This window comes from Anomaloglossus baeobatrachus, chromosome 2, assembly GCF_048569485.1.
Source record: "Anomaloglossus baeobatrachus isolate aAnoBae1 chromosome 2, aAnoBae1.hap1, whole genome shotgun sequence".
Classification (NCBI taxonomy): Eukaryota; Metazoa; Chordata; class Amphibia; order Anura; family Aromobatidae; genus Anomaloglossus; species Anomaloglossus baeobatrachus.
The window spans coordinates 144,282,213-144,298,014 of record NC_134354.1 but is presented as its reverse complement, the minus strand read 5'-3'; the positions used below and the strand labels follow the sequence as shown (position 1 = coordinate 144,298,014).

Sequence of the window (15,802 nt, the reverse complement as noted above, 5' to 3'; positions counted from 1 at the left end):
AAATTCTGGCAAAATGCAATCATTGCTTATGCAAGAATAGACAGCTATCAGTCAGGTTTTGATCCAGAAGTTGATTGAGAGCATGTCAGGGAGAATTGCAGAGGTCCTGAAGAAGAAGGGTCAACACTGCAAATATTGAATTGCTGCATTAACTCATTCTAACTGTCAATATAACCTTTTTGTACTCATAATATGATTGCAATTATATTTCTGTATGTGATGTAAACATCAGACAAACACAATTAAAAACCAGAGGGCAACAGATCATGTGAAAATATAATTTTGGTGTCATTCTCAAAACTTTTGGCCATGACTGTACTCAGGGGAATACCAGGAGGATAGTGGATCAAAGCAAAAAGGTAAGGCAAATGGATGTTCAGAGGAGATCCAAGGTCTGGCAGCAATAGACCAAAACACAGAGCACAGATAAACGAGGCCAATATGCACTGAAGAGCAAATGCTATGGCTGGCAGTTATCTGGGGATTACTGCACAGCTACATATCTGGGCAATCACTCGAAACAGATTACCTGAAGAAGCCCAGCAATAAAGACAGCTGAGCACACGCCTGCACTTGATTGGATGACCAAGCTGTCATTCACCAAACTGACAGTTTTGGACAGCCCTGATTCCATAGGGCAGCAAAACTGTCAAGCACTATGTCCAAGAGACATTGAGTGAAGGAATCATGACAGTACCCCCTCTTCTAGTGGGGCCATCCAACATCCAGTTTTTACAGGAAAGAGATGGAAGGCTCTGACCAAACGATCAACCTTCACAAAACAAGCCAGATCCCAGGATTTCTCTTGTATCCCTACAAATGAACAAGATATTGGAGGGAATTTAAGATCCTCTGAGAATCCATGCTCCTCTACACCTTGTACTCTAGACCTCCATCAGCGGAAACAGGAAGAAGGCGACTGAAGGGACAAATTCTTTTAAGAGGAATCTGTTGAAAACATTAGGGACACACGGAGTCTGAACGCGTTTTAATCTAACCACATTGACTATCTCCATAATCTCGTATGGGTTAATAATTTTAGGACCCTACTTCGCCGATGGCACCTTCAGCTTAATATTTTTGGAAGATAACCAAACTTAATCTCTTACTTTGAAGATCTGTCTTATTCATGTTCCATGAACATGAAGAAGACAGCACGCTGAAACGCGTAGTCCCATGTTGTAACTGTGTGGTCACTTTTACACCTGCTGTTTATCGGAAAAATATTTTTAAAGGTTGTTACCAATAAACTGGATTTTAATTCATCCTGAGGAACTGCGCTGGATTTTTCTTTCTTTGGATCTACAAGACAGTCCTACCTTCCCGTGCACAGGATCCTAGCAGGAATCGGTGAACAGCTGATCAGTGAGCTTTTCCCCTTTTATGTGTCACTAAATCATCCCACGCAGTTTTCTGGCTAGTCTATTTTTGAATACTTCCATTAAAGGGTTACTGGCTCCCTCTTGTGGGAGCCTGTTCCACTACTTGATCATCCTCACTGTCAAAACCTTTTTCTATTATCTAATCTGTGTCTCTTTCCATTCCATTGATTTTAGTCTTTCCTTGTGCAAATGAGAATAGGACTGAGCCCTCTACAGTGTGGCAGCATATGAGATATTTGTAGGCAGCTATTAAAGCCCCGGTCACATTTAGCGACTTACCAGCGACCCCAAAAACGATGTGACCTGATAAGGATCGCTGGTAAGTCGCTGGGAGGTCGCTGGTGACATGTCACACAGTCAGACCTTACCAACGACTCAGAAACTATACAGGTCGCAGTAGCGACCTGTATAACGATCTCAGCAGTCACTGTGACCCTGTCACACAGTGTCAAACATAGCGATGCGTCCTGCCCAGCAGGACATCCCTTTGAAGAAAATGGTCCAGGACATTCAGCAACGACCGGCAACCTCACAGCAGGGGCCAGGTCGTTGCTGGATGTCACACATAACGAGATCGTTAGCGAGATCGCTGTTGCGTCATGAAAACCGTGACTCATCAGCGATGTCGCTGGCGATGTCGCTTAGTGAGACATGGCCTTAAGACTCCTCTAAGTCTTTTTTCCAAGCTAAACATTCCCAAATTCTGTAAACATTCCCCATAGGACATGGTTTGCAGACTGCTCACCATTTTGGTCGCTCTTCTCTGAACTTGCTCCAGTTTGTTGATGTTGTTTTTTAAAATGTGGTGCTTAGAATTAGACACAGTATTTCAGATTAGGTCTGACCAAAGAAAAGTAGAGGGCGCTAATTACTTCTCTTGATCTACACTGTGTGTGTTTGCTAAGAAATCCTAGAATTGTTTGCAAATAAACAAAGCAAGATCGTGGAGCCGTACTCACAGGTTTTATGGTTCAGCTGTTCCAGGAATGCACGTGCGCCTGTGTGGATAGTGCCTTGCAGAGTGGTGCTCAGCAAGCAGCATGAAGAGAATTCAGAGATCCAGCATATAGAAGAACGAGGCGGCAGCTCACTCTGTCAGTTACTCGAAACTTTTTATTCTGCGGTTGCAGACATATACAGGAGCAGTGAGGGGGAACGACCATTCCCCCTTCATCCCCTGATGAAGATTTTGATTACCACAAAAACAAATCGAAACGTACGTAGGGCGTTTTCCTGAGGCTTCCTCTGTGGCTGGCTATGGACAATGTGATTCCTCTTATACGGGCTTTGTGCCCTAATACCTCACACTGTATGTATTATGTTTAATTCTCTGGTGTCATGGGCCTCTGTCTAAGTGTGGTATATTTACCTTGATTGAGATTTAATTGTACCTAATAGCCCATTGACACAGGACTTTTGGATATGTCATTGCCAATGCCCGGTCCAGATACGTTTTAAGTGTTTTTAAAGATGTCCACTTCATGTCTCAAATAAAATCTGTCACTTTTTGCGCTTCAAAAACTCCTGTTTTTCTTGCATTATTATGCTATTGAGTTTGTGCTACAAGTGGGGAGTTGGTGGTGCCCATACCCACAATTACCCTTATATGGTGTTACGGAGCATTGTATTTACCCCCATGCTCCATGTATAATGCTGGCAGCCCCCCCATGCTCCATGTATAATGCAGCCAGCCCCCCATGCTCCATGTATAATACAGGCAGCCCCCCATGATCCATGTATAATACAGGCAGCCCCCAATACTCCATGTATAATGCTGGCAGCCCCCCATGCTTCATGTATAGTGCAGCCGGCCACCCCATGCTCCATATATAATGCTGGAAGCCCCCCATGCTCCATGTATAATGCAGGCAGCTCCCCATGCTCCATGTATAATGCAGGCAGTTCCCCCATGCTCCATGTATAATGCAGGCAGTTCCCCCATGCTCCATGTATAATGCTGGCAGCCCCCCCATGCTCCATGTATAATGCAGGCAGTCCCCCCATGCTCCACGTATAATGCTGGCAGCCCCCTATGTTCCATGTATAATGCAGCTGGCCCCCCAAGCTCCATGTATAATGCTCAAAAAAATTGGTCTGCACTCTGACAAGTGGGTGGTGGTGCAAGTGAAAAATAGGTTAAATCCAAGATAATAAATAAATTCACTGCACTCATAGATTGTGATGCAAAAAGTTTTCCAAATTTATTGAGGCAACTGTGAAGTCATTCCGACGTTTCGACCCTGCCTAGGTCTTAGTCAAGAGTCGCTTCAAGATGGGTGCCTGGGATATGGAAATTTGAGTGGGTTAATAGCGTTTGGTAGAGAATACCTTGAGGATAAAGGTCTTGGGTTTAGCCAGCGCAGCAGCACTGTGGCTGGTGTATCGTGTATATGGTGTATCCCACTGGGAGGATGGATGAGAAGGTCACTTGCCCTCCCAGTTCTTCACATTCTTACCTAAGACTTCAAAGTCACTGTAGAAGGTTCACAGGTTCTTTCTTGCGTCCTTTGTCCTGTGTCATTTGTCCCCACATGTTTTAGTAGGAATGGGTAGTCATCTTTAGGTCTGAAGAAACCTAATAGCCTGTCAGGCACATCTTTGATTTTTGCACCTGGTAGACAGCACATTTCTCCTGACGTTATATCTGGTATGCAGACGACAGCTTCTGTTCCTTTCAAAAGAGAATTTTATTTCTCTATCCAAGAAGACTCTTGAGTGCTTACAAGATTGTTCTATGTGGGCACAGTCTTATTTTGATATACTTGATCATCGTTCTGAGACCCTGGTTCTGTTTCCTGAGCTATATGGATGCTGATTGCCTACCAATCCTCCTACTACTTCTCTGGGTCACGTGCTTCCATTCTTCAGGTGCGCCATAATTTTTTTTTCATTTTCTGTATTCTGAACAGATACTTCTGCTCTGTCTAAGAACTTCACACTTTCCCTAATGATTTTCAATGTAGCTATACTCTCTTCTATACTTTGCAACTTTTTCTCCAACAGGAACACCAGCTTTTATTTTTGGCTGGTGAAGTTTGGCTTTTCCACTGGTAAGTCTGTGAGAACGTAGCATAAAATGCAGCTCACCTAATGGCTCCTGGCCTCTTTCATGCTCTTAATATGAATTAGATGGCAGAGTGGTAAAGACTGTAGCAAAATTTCTACCAATGCACAATTTTCTGATTTCTTCCTTTCGGCTGCAAAGGCCAAAATCTGGTGTTCCTTGAGACTCTTCACTTATCTCAGATTCAATGGGAATATGCAAATGAAATTAGCCCAGACAACCGCATTAACATCTTTCTTATATTCTATATTTTTTCGATGCTTGTAGTCAGCATTTAATAACTTATGATTCACTTGAATCCCTCTGTAATAAGTCGTTCCCATTTGCTGAAATAAAATTACAATCTTTTCAATATGTTTTTTTTCATAACTGCTAAGTAGAACTCTGTAAAGACTGATAATGGACTAGAAGTGATTTAATTGCTCTTTTGATAAAAAGACAAAGCCTTTGAGAATTAACAAGGGCTAATTAGTTTTCTATTTGGATACAATGTTCATTATAGTGAACCATATCTGTTATATCTGGTAGCTATTAAGAGTTTTATTGACACACAACAGATATATAAATGGCTCACTGCATGAAAGGTTACAAAAGTTTATTTTATATCTTTCTTTACATTAATCAGTCCTAAGAAATCCATTGACCTTCACGGCATATACATTTGTATGTGACTTCTCCTTCTTATAGAGCCAGACATGTCTACAAATTATGCGATTTACCTGCTGACTTGTATACTCATCGGTATCATAGTTGGGTACAGGAACAATCTGCCGCTGAAGGATGCACTACCTTGCCTGTGCAACAGACATACAATGGCAAGAAAAAGTATACACCCTCTGGTTGACATGCCAAGCTTTGTAAAAAAAGAAAAAAAAATCATACCATGAAGAATCATTTCAGAACGTTTTCCACATTTCATATCATACAATCTCTACAATTCAATATAGAAGTAAAGCTAATCTTTTAGGGTAGAAAAATAAAGAAATAAAATAATGTGGTTGGATAAATAGCACACCCTTAAACTAATACTTTGTTGAAGAACCCTTTGAATTTATGGCAGTGTTCAGTCTTTTTGCGTAGAAGTCAACATCATGGTACATCAAGAACTGGCAATTATTGCCCACGTTTCCTTGCATTAAGGCTACTTTAGACGCTGCGACATCACTAGCGATGTCGCTAGCGATCACACACACCACCGTCGTTTGTGCGTCAAGGGCAAATCGCTGCCCGTGGCAAACAATATCGTTAGGATGTGTTAAATGGACTTACCTTCCTAATGACGTCGCTGTAACCAGCAAACAACCTCTTTTTTAAGAGGGAAGTTCGTGCGGCATCACAGTGACGTCACACAGCGGCCTACCAATAGAAGTGGAGGGGCGTAGAGCAGCCGCATTAACGACATGCCCACCTCGTTGCCGGAGGACGCAGGAACGCTGTTGTTCGTCGTCCCCGGGGTGTCACATGTAGCGATGTGTGCTCCCTCAGGAACGACGAACAACCTGTGTCCAGCACGAGAAACAACATTTGGAAAATGAACGACGTGTCAATGATCAACGATTTGGTGAGTATTTCTGATCGTTAGTGGTCGCTCGTAGGTGCCAGGTGAATTCCGTGACCCCGACGACATATCGTTAGATACGTCGTTGCGTGTAAAGCGGCCTTTAGAGCTCCAAATTTGTTAAATTGTGATGGCATCTCCTGTATACAGAAGTCAACCCACAGATTTTCAATTGGATTCAAGTCTGGGTTCTGCATGAGACATTCCAAACTTTTAACCAACCTATAGAAAAAGAATATTTCACATATAGAAAGAGATAAATATAATAGCCCCCGAATACCAAAGCAATATCCAACAAAAATATATTCCAAAATAGGGCAAATAAATATTATGTAATTTATTTTATTGAAGTATATAGGAATCAGATAAAAACAACATGATACAAGGACATATTAAAAACATATAACAAGCACACAGGAGGGGGACAGGTACAGTATGTCCAAATGCAGTGGAGAAATATATGAAATAAACACTGACAGAAATACACACAATAAAAAGGAATAAATATTGCTGTATTTCCTATGTTAAATAATTAAATGTACTGTAGAATAAATATCAATAATGAGTATAAATATCCAGTTAGAAAATGCATGACATTATTCAAATATAATATAGAAAATGTAAAAAAAGCAATATTGAAAGATCATAATGTAGGTCCTAGCCATGAAAGATAATGGTATATTGCACAAAACCATAAGGAAATAATTAAGACAGTGCATAGATGTCACACATGATAGAAACAATAAGGTAAAGAGTCACAGTGATGGGCAGAAACAGACTGTAAAAGTCCGGATCTGAGCGGGTGCAAAAGTACCCGTGTACCGATCCCGGGCCCACAGTTCTCAGGGAACTCCAGGTAACTATCTGGATCCAGCAACTTGGGAATTTAAAAAAAAAATAAAGGAAAAAATAAAGAAAATAATGAGAAAGCAGGCACATTACACTTACTGAGTCTCTTGTGCGACTGTACACTGCTTCCAGCCTGCTCATACTACTTCGGTGGCTGCTCATTATCCTTCATGCATGTGCACTGCTTCCCCCGCATAACATCTGTCCCCGCGTTTCTGATTGGTTGCAGTCAGATGTGTCCCCATCCTGTGTGACAGTGTGTCTGCCTGCAACCAATCAGATACGCTGTCTGTGTGTCTATATTGGAGTAAAAGTAAAATAAATAAAAAAAATTGGCAGAATCCCCCAATATTATGATACCCATCACAACTGCCCCTAAGTGGTAGATTAGTAACGGGGAGGGTCTATGAGACTCCCCTATTACTAAACTGTAAGTGAAAAGAAATAAACAGAACCACCAAAGAATCCTTTATTTGAAATAAAATACAAACAAAATACAATTTTTCACACCTTTATTAACCCCCAAAACACCCAGATCCGATGTAGTCCACACGAGGTCGCACAAAGATTACAGCTCTGTTACATTACTGAAGGCACAACGTATGGGCATAGAACATGACCACCCATTCTGAGCTTCAGGCAGAGACTGACTGAGCCTCAGCGATGAGCAATGACGAGTTATTTGCGGTCACAGCTGTAGGTTCCCTTGGTCTTCCTGTGACCGCAGGTAATCTGACCTCAGGTGACCTCATTGAATGGAGTGACCTCACCTCACTGAGTTCACAGACTTGCATCTCCTGGCAAAAAACGGATTTTTTTTGCCAAGAAATGCAGATTTGGTGCTGAAATTTATACTCCATAATTCTGCACCCAATCTACATCGCCTGTCAAAAAGCATCAAAATACCATGCGGTTTTGATGTGATAGTGATGCGATTTTTTTATTTTTTTTTGCTAGGAGGTGTAGATTGGGTGCAGTAATATGGTGTAAAAATGTCAGCACCAAATCTGCATCTTTTGGCCAAAAAATGCACAAAATCATTTTGCCACCATTTTGGAGTGGTTTTCTGCCAGGAGGTGCAAATTTGGTGCTAAAATTTGGTGTTCTTTCCGGCAGTATTCATCATTTTATCTGTCTAAAATACCGTAGTCTATATTTTTAATACAATTTATTTTTAGCAGCTTGTCACGTTTCTCCTATAGACTTTCATTGTGTGAGGCTAGTCACTACTCATAGACAAGTCATAAGGCAGGATGGTCAAATGTTACGAAATCAGATACCAAGAGAGCATGTCATGTAAGGCACAGTAAGGTCATGGTCTGTGGGTCAGAATACTAGGAGCATAACGGATGAAATCAAAGGGTCAAGGCAAACGGATGGTTAGAGGAGGTCCAAAGACTGACAGCAATAGATCAAAACAAAGAACAGATAAACATGGCCAACATACACTGAAGAGAAATGCTAGGGGACTGGCAGTGATCTGGGACTGACTGCTCAGCAAAATAGCTGGGCAATCACTAAGAAAAGCGAACACCTCAAGAAACTGAGCACCTCTCAGTCTCAGTTTGGACGGCTGCGCTGTCAATCAACATACCGACAGCTCAGGATTGCCCTGCACTAAATTGGACGACTGAGCTGTCGCTCACAAAACTGACAGCTCAGTATGCACCTGTAACTAGATTGGATGACTAAGCTGTCACTCGTCCAACCGACAGGTCAGCACAACCCTGATTCCATAGGCCAACAAAACTGTCACCCACTGTGTCCAAGACACATGAGCGGAGGAATCATGAGACAGTAACTCCTTTCCTCTATTAAAGAAAAATGAAAGTGTTAATGTGCAAAAGGTTTTGATAGATTTTTTTTCTTACATTATAAATCGTGATATTCTAAGAGAAATCCTTAAATCATACTCATTGTAAAAGTCAACCAAAAAACACAACCAAAAAGACAGTCTTATGAAGTGTTCACATATACCGCTTTTGCTACATTTTTTCCATTCTTTTTTTTTCAGGTGGAAAAAATGCAGCATAACACGATAGCAGCAAAATGAGGGAGAAGTTTGGTGCATATGTGATGCCCTGGACCCCAGGGGTCACAGAACACCATCACACACATACACACCCCCTTCCCTGGTAGGGACTGTGGCGCCCTGGACAAGCCAGGTCGTCACAGGAACTGCAACAACACACCCCACACCCCGAGATAGGCACATCAGTCACACACAAATCCTTGTTGCCTCCCTCCAGGGGCTGATGTCCACACCAGGTGGGGTGGAGCCAGGCGGTTGGCCCCACCCACTGAGGAGTTCACAGTTCTGGAGGCGGGAAAGGAAGTCAGTGTAGTTTTGGAGTAGTAAGAGTGAGGAAGTGGCAGTTGAGGAGAAAGAGAAAACTGACCGTGTCCGGGTACGTGGCCCGGGCACCAAGAGCAAGGTTGGCAGACGGTGGTGGCCGTCTGCAGGAGAGGCCGATTGACGCGGAACCGTAGGACCGGGGATGGGCGGTGGCCCGCCGGTACCGAACCGGGGAGCGAAGAGAAGCCAGCACAAACCGGCAGGGCCTACGGACCCCGACCAGGCTTGGAGTCGCCGTTAAAACCGGTCAAATCCGTTAGCGACTGGAACCTCCGGAGTTTCCTAGCAGCAAAGACCCGATTAAAGGCAACCGTCCAAACCGAGAAAGGGAAATACAGCTAACGCCACAGCTAAAATTCCCATGGCCAGAGCCTGCGGGCAAAAGGGGCTCCTCCGGCACACATCCAAGCTGGGGAGCGGGTTACCGGTGGGAAGCCATCGGGACTGAAGATACACAACAGGTGCAGGGAAAGGCAGCCACCACCACCCGTCCGGGAGTAACCACCGTAGCCAGCTGCGGGACCCGTCCATCCAGCCGTTTGTTTTACCGGAGACTCTGTATTCATCATTGGCTGAGTGAGTACCACCGTGCCGTCAGGCACCGCGCTGCCCCCGCGACCCTGCACCTCGCCGGACCTGCCTTACCCGTCACTTCACCGGGCCCCGGGACAACCAACCCCTACCCACGGAGGGGAAAACAACATCCAAGCTGCTCCCCGCCATCGCTCCTGGGATCCCCGTCACTAGCAGCGGTGGTGTCCAACCTAAACCGTGGGTGGCGTCACGGACTATACCCTCCAACCCCAAACCACCCCCTTTCACTCACGGGTGAGGAGCGCCGCTCGAGTTCCCGGATCCGGCCCACCGCTCGAGCCACCGAGCAGCAGCGAGCAAGCAGCAGCCCAGAGCCGGACCCGAGCGCAGTGAGTGCAGCGCCCTCCCCGCCCGCGACAACTTGGCGTCACGAACAGGATCTTACCGTTCTGCCGGCTGGTAGAAGTGCGCCTTGTGTCCCGCCGGAGGTGGCCGGCCGAAAAATTTCAGAAGCCACCATCTTGGGCGCGAAGATTGTCCCGTTCGAGCATCCCCTCGAGCAGTGGAGGCGCGAAAGCCGAAACTACGCCCCTGTAGAGGAGGTGCCGGAAAAAAAAAAACTAAGGGGGACGGATGGCGTCCGGCCGCATGTAAACCGCGGCTATAAGAGCAGGGACGCCAGGACTCTGCGGCCATGTTTGGTTCCTGGAACATACCGCTATCAGCATGCATAGTCCGTCCAGCAACACCGTAGCCCCCGCGCCCGGCACTGCACGGTAGCGGCACCCTGCTCGTCCGCCCAAGCGGACCGACCTGCAGCCGCAGCCTGTAGCTGCCCTGAACCGCTTCCCTGGAAGTTTCCAAAGCCGTGGCCCGCTGATGAAGATGTACTGGAGGCACTTGCGGTGATCGTGCCTGGTTCCGTGCCGGCATCAGCGGCCCGTCCCGTGCAGGCGGAGGTGGAGGTCAAGCGGGAGAGGACCCCTGTACCCATCCCCCACGCCTCGGCTGAGGCTGCGCAGAGTCGTTGCTGCGAGGCAGCGCCCCAGGCCATGTCACCGTGGGAACTTCCACCTAGGATGCCAGTAGTGGGCAGTGAAGTGGAAGTCTCGCGGGGCCCGACCCGCGCGCAGGGGCAAGCAGTAGCCCCTTACTGGGACAGGGAACCGACCCCGCTGGGCCGAGAAATTGCAGAGAGAGAAAAGAGGAAGGCTGAATTGATAGCCCGCACCATCCAAGAGAAGGAGAGCCTCCGCAGAGCCACCTTCCGGGTACGGGGCCCGATCCATGAGGGGCAAGTGAGGAGATTCGATGTCCATCGGGGATACGGGTTTATCTTCGAGCCGGGCCTGGAGGCCGAAGTTTTCGTGGTCTGCCGGGACATTAACGCCCACCTCCCGGAGGACCACCCGGGCTGTAACCTACTCCCAGGTGACTTAGTAACCTACACGCGGCACTGAGGAGAGAGGGGCTGGTTTGCCCTGGACGCCAAACCGAGAGGAGGCCGGGAGGCCCAAGTATCAACCCAGCCCCCTCCCTCAGCCTGCGTGGTGGATTTGAAGTGAGTCAGCGGTCCCTCCGCTGCCAGTTGTCCCCGTTGGGACCACCAGTACCTTTGTCAAATTAATGAACAAATCAACCGAGAAGTTAACCAGATTATCAAATGTGATTGAACTGGCCGTTGCCGGCAACTAGTCCCCGTAGGGACCTTTTGCAACCGTGCGTAAGGAACTGCTTACGGACAAGCCCGAGAACTTGCAGGGCAACCACAAACCTGTGGAATGTAAATAAATGTTGGCTTAATTCCGTTGCCGCCTCCGGAGAGGCTGATTTGGAGGATGGGCCTGGAGGAAAGAGATGGCCCAGGCCCGCCACTACCGTAACCGGTGGCGATCCTCTGGGGGTCAGGGGTCCCCCATGGACGTGGGGTCCCCTGAAGTGACCGTAGGGTATGAAATACCGTATCCGTACCCGCTCGGGCAGCTTGGTTCTGGACTGGGGTCAAGGGGTGCTGCCCACTTCTTAGGGGCAGCATCAGGGCCAGGTTGTTTGGGTGGGAGAGAGCGGAAGCCAACCGTTACCGTTAATAACAATGACTACCGTTAGCATTGTTTAAGTACCGTGCCTCCCGTAAGGGAAGATTGATAAAAATGCTTATGTTTTAATGTTTACATGTTTTCTACCTTTTTTCTACAGTTAACAAAAATAAAACCGGTTATGGACGGGCAGCCCGCGGATGGTCTGCATTTAACTAAGGGGGAATGTGGCTCCCTGGACAAGCCAGGTCGTCACAGGAACTGCAACAACACACCCCACACCCCGAGATAGGCACATCAATTACACACAAATCCTTGTTGCCTCCCTCCAGGGGCTGATCTTGTGAATGTTAGTTATGTTTTGGCTGCTGGGAGGCTCCCTCTGGTGGCCAGGAATGGTTTGGACAGAGACCAGGTGTGTTGTGCAGTGGGTGTTTCCTTTGCTAACTCTCTGCTTATTTAAGTCCTGGTCTGATTGCAGGCTGTTGTCGGATGTCAGTTGTTCTTTGTATTTTCAGCCTGCTAAATCCTGCTCTACACCACATCTACTCCAGATAAGTGCTTGCTCTTTATTTATTGTCTGGTTCTTTTGCTTATCTGGGTTTGTCATTTGTTGTGGTTGGTTTCAGTTTATTTCCTTCCAGGGATTTTCCCCCTCAGTGGATTGTTGAGGAACTCCCTGCAGTTCTGTGTGGAGTATAGCTCCTTTGGGTTCATGTGTTTGTGGCTTGTTGAATTTGTTATAATTCTTGTTTTCTGTTCATTGGTATGACAAGGGCACCTGGTATAGGACGGAGTTCAGATCGAGCGATCTGAGGGCCTTTTTGTACTATCAGGAAGTTGGTATTTTGCAGGGTTTTTCTATGGCCACCATCAGTCCCTTTCCTGTCCTTTCCTATTTTAGTCAGCGGGGGCCTCACCTTTTGCTAATCCTGTCATCTACCTGTGTATTGTGTTTTTCCTATATCACCGCAGTCTTTGAATGTGGGGGGCTTGCTATTCTTGTCTATTTTCTGAGGCAGAGAGTTATTCATCTTTCCTACCTTTAGGATAGTTAGTTCTCCGGCTGGGTTAGCGGTGCACAGGATGTTAGTTCACCCCTCGACTACTTCTAGTTGTGATGGTTAGTAAGGGGATGGCGGCCAGATTAGTTGTCAATGCTCTTGTCACCTTTATGCCAATGATTTGTGGTGGTCTTCCATGGTTCCGGATCATAACAGGCTGATGTCCACACCAAGTGGGGTGGAGCCAGGCGGTTGGCCCCACCCACTGAGGAGTTCACAGTTCTGGAGGCGGGAAAGGAAGTCAGTGTAGTTTTGGAGTAGTAAGAGTGAGGAAGTGGCAGTTGAGGAGAAAGAGAAAACTGACCGTGTCCGGGTATGTGGCCCGGGCACCAAGAGCAAGGTTGGCAGACGGTGGTGGCCGTCTGCAGGAGAGGCCGATTGACGCGGAACCGTAGGACCGGGGACAGGTGGTGGCTCGCCGGTACCGAACCGGGCAGCGAAGAGAAGCCAGCACAAACCGGCAGGGCCTACGGACCCCGACCAGGCTTGGAGTAGCCGTTAAAACCGGTCAAATCCGTTGGCGTCTGGAACCTCCGGGGTTTTCTAGCAGCAAAGACCGGATTGAAGGCAACCGTCCAAACCGAGAAAGGGAAATACAGCTACCGCCACAGCTAGAATTCCCAGGGCCAGAGCCTGCGGGCAAAAGTGGCTCCTCCGGCACACATCCAAGCTGGGGAGCGGGTTACCGGTGGGAAGCCATCGGGACTGAAGATACACAACAGGTGCAGGGAAAGGCAGCCACCACCACCCGTCCGGGAGTAACCACCGCAGCCGGCTGCGGGACCCGTCCACCCAGCAGTTTGTTTTACCGGAGACTCTGTATTCATCATTGGCTGAGTGAGTACCACCGTGCCGTCAGGCACCGCGCTGCCCCCGCGACCCTGCACCTCGCCAGCCCTGCCTTACCCGTTACCTCACCGGGCCCCGGGACAACCAACCCCTACCCACGGAGGGGAAAACAACATCCAAGCTGCTCCCCGCCATCGCTCCCGGGATCCCCGTCACTAGCAGCGGTGGTGTCCAATCTCACCACAAACCGTGGGTGGCGTCACGGACCATACCCTCCAACCCCAAACCACCCCCTTTCACTCACAGGCGAGGAGCGCTGCTCGAGTCCCTGGATCCGGCCCACCGCTTGAGCCACCGAGCAGCGGCGAGCAAGCAGCAGCCCAGAGCCGGACCCGAGCGCGGTGAGCGCAGCACCCTCCCCGCCCGCGACAGAGACCATCCGTCAAACAAAAACCCTTGTTGCCTCCTCCAGGGTCTGATGTCCACACCAGGTGGGGCGGAGCCAGGCGTTTGGCCCCACCCACCGAGGAGTTCACAGGCCTGGAGGCGGGAAAGGCAGTAGAGTTGAGTTGAGTTGTGGTTAGAGTTTGGAGTGGAAGTGGAGAGACTGTGTGTGTCTTGGTCGGAGCCCAGGCACCATCAGCAAGGTCGGCAGACGGTGGTGGCCGTCTGCAGGAGTTAGTGGACGTCTGTGGAACCGTAGGACCGAGGTCGGGCGGTGGCCCGCCGGTACCGAACCGGGGAACGGAGGAAAGCTAAGCACCAAGGCAGGGTACTCAGACCCTGACTAGGCTCGGAAGCCGCCGTAACGGTCAAATTCTCTGATTGCGGTCTGGACCTCATGGGTTCATTCCCACCCAAGTCCCGTCAGAAGGCAACAGCCCAACCCGTCCGGATAAGAGCCACCGCCAACGGCCAGAGATCCAAGGGCCAGTGCCTGCGGACAAAACGGGCTCTCCCGACACGTACAAGCCGGGGAGCGGACCACCCATGGGAATCCATAGGGGTCAAACACTTACACTCAGGTTCAGGGAAAGACAGCCGCCACCAACCCATCCGGGGAGAGTGAAGAAGCCGCAGCCGACTGTGGGCCCCGTCCATCCAGCCGTTTGGTTTACCAAAGACTCTGTGATTGACTATCTAAGTGAGTACACCAGTACCATCCGGCACAGCGCTGCACCACTGCCCGGCATCCGCGCTGCCTCCCCGCATCGGCACCTGCATCTAGCTCCTACCCACCAACATCCATCCATCCAAACCACCAACCGGGGCCCCGGGACCAACCGCCCCTACCCACGGAGGGGCCAACACCTCAGCTGCTCCCCGCCATTGCTCCCGGGAACCCCCGTCACCAGCAGCGGTGGTGCCCACCATCACCACAACCCCCTGGGTGGCGTCACAACCGACATTCCACCATCAAACCTACCCCCTTTTCACTCGTGGGCGAGGAGGCGCAGCTCGAGCCCCCGGGTCCGGCCCCGTGCTCGAGCCACCGAGGAGCAGAAGCACCGGACCCGAGCGCCAGATATTCTCCCAGGCGAGCGGCGTTCCCCAAAAACCCCTCTCCGCCCGCGACACATATATGTTTATAATGACTAGCAGAGTGTGGGTTTTTTTACTTGCTGCTTCTTCTACCCATAACATTTTCACACATTGGTGCACTGATATTTGCAGTAAACAAATCACAGCAATTTGCACATAGAATTTCACACAGAAGCCCCAAAATGGGTCAGACAAAATTATTGACACCGTCAACTTAATATTTGGTTGCACTCACTTTGGAATAAATAACTGCAATCAATCGCTTCCTATTACCATCAATAATCTTCTTACACCTCTCAACTGGAGATGAGTAAACTCAAACAGTAAAATTTGTTAAAGGGATGAGGGCAAGATGTGACATAAATTATCGCATTAAATACAGACTACACCCTAATGAATAATGCATGAATAGGAGGACCAAGGGGATAGTAGTCAAAAAGGTCATAATCAAGACCAATCAATTAAAAATAACATCAACGCTGCTTTTTTGCAAAAATATAACAAATATTTATTGAATATAATAAATAGCAAAAAAGTGACATCAAAGAGTAATAAAGTGTACATTAAACAGAGATCAGGCTCATAAAGGGGTGTCACTGAAGTTCAAAACCAGGGGTCCACCACTCAT

The 15,802-nt window shown here is 48.1% G+C and overlaps 1 protein-coding gene across 1 annotated transcript in view; it reads right to left on the bottom strand.

The window, feature by feature from the left end:
* The window catches only part of SMPX (small muscle protein X-linked), a 180,429-nt gene extending 179,061 nt beyond the window's left edge, over positions 1–1,368 (bottom strand). Inside the window, exon 1 of the mRNA XM_075333412.1 lies at positions 1,320–1,368. The gene's annotated coding sequence lies outside the window, so the exon portion shown is untranslated. The remainder of the gene's footprint in view (positions 1–1,319) is intronic.
* Between the last annotated feature and the right edge of the window lie 14,434 nt (positions 1,369–15,802).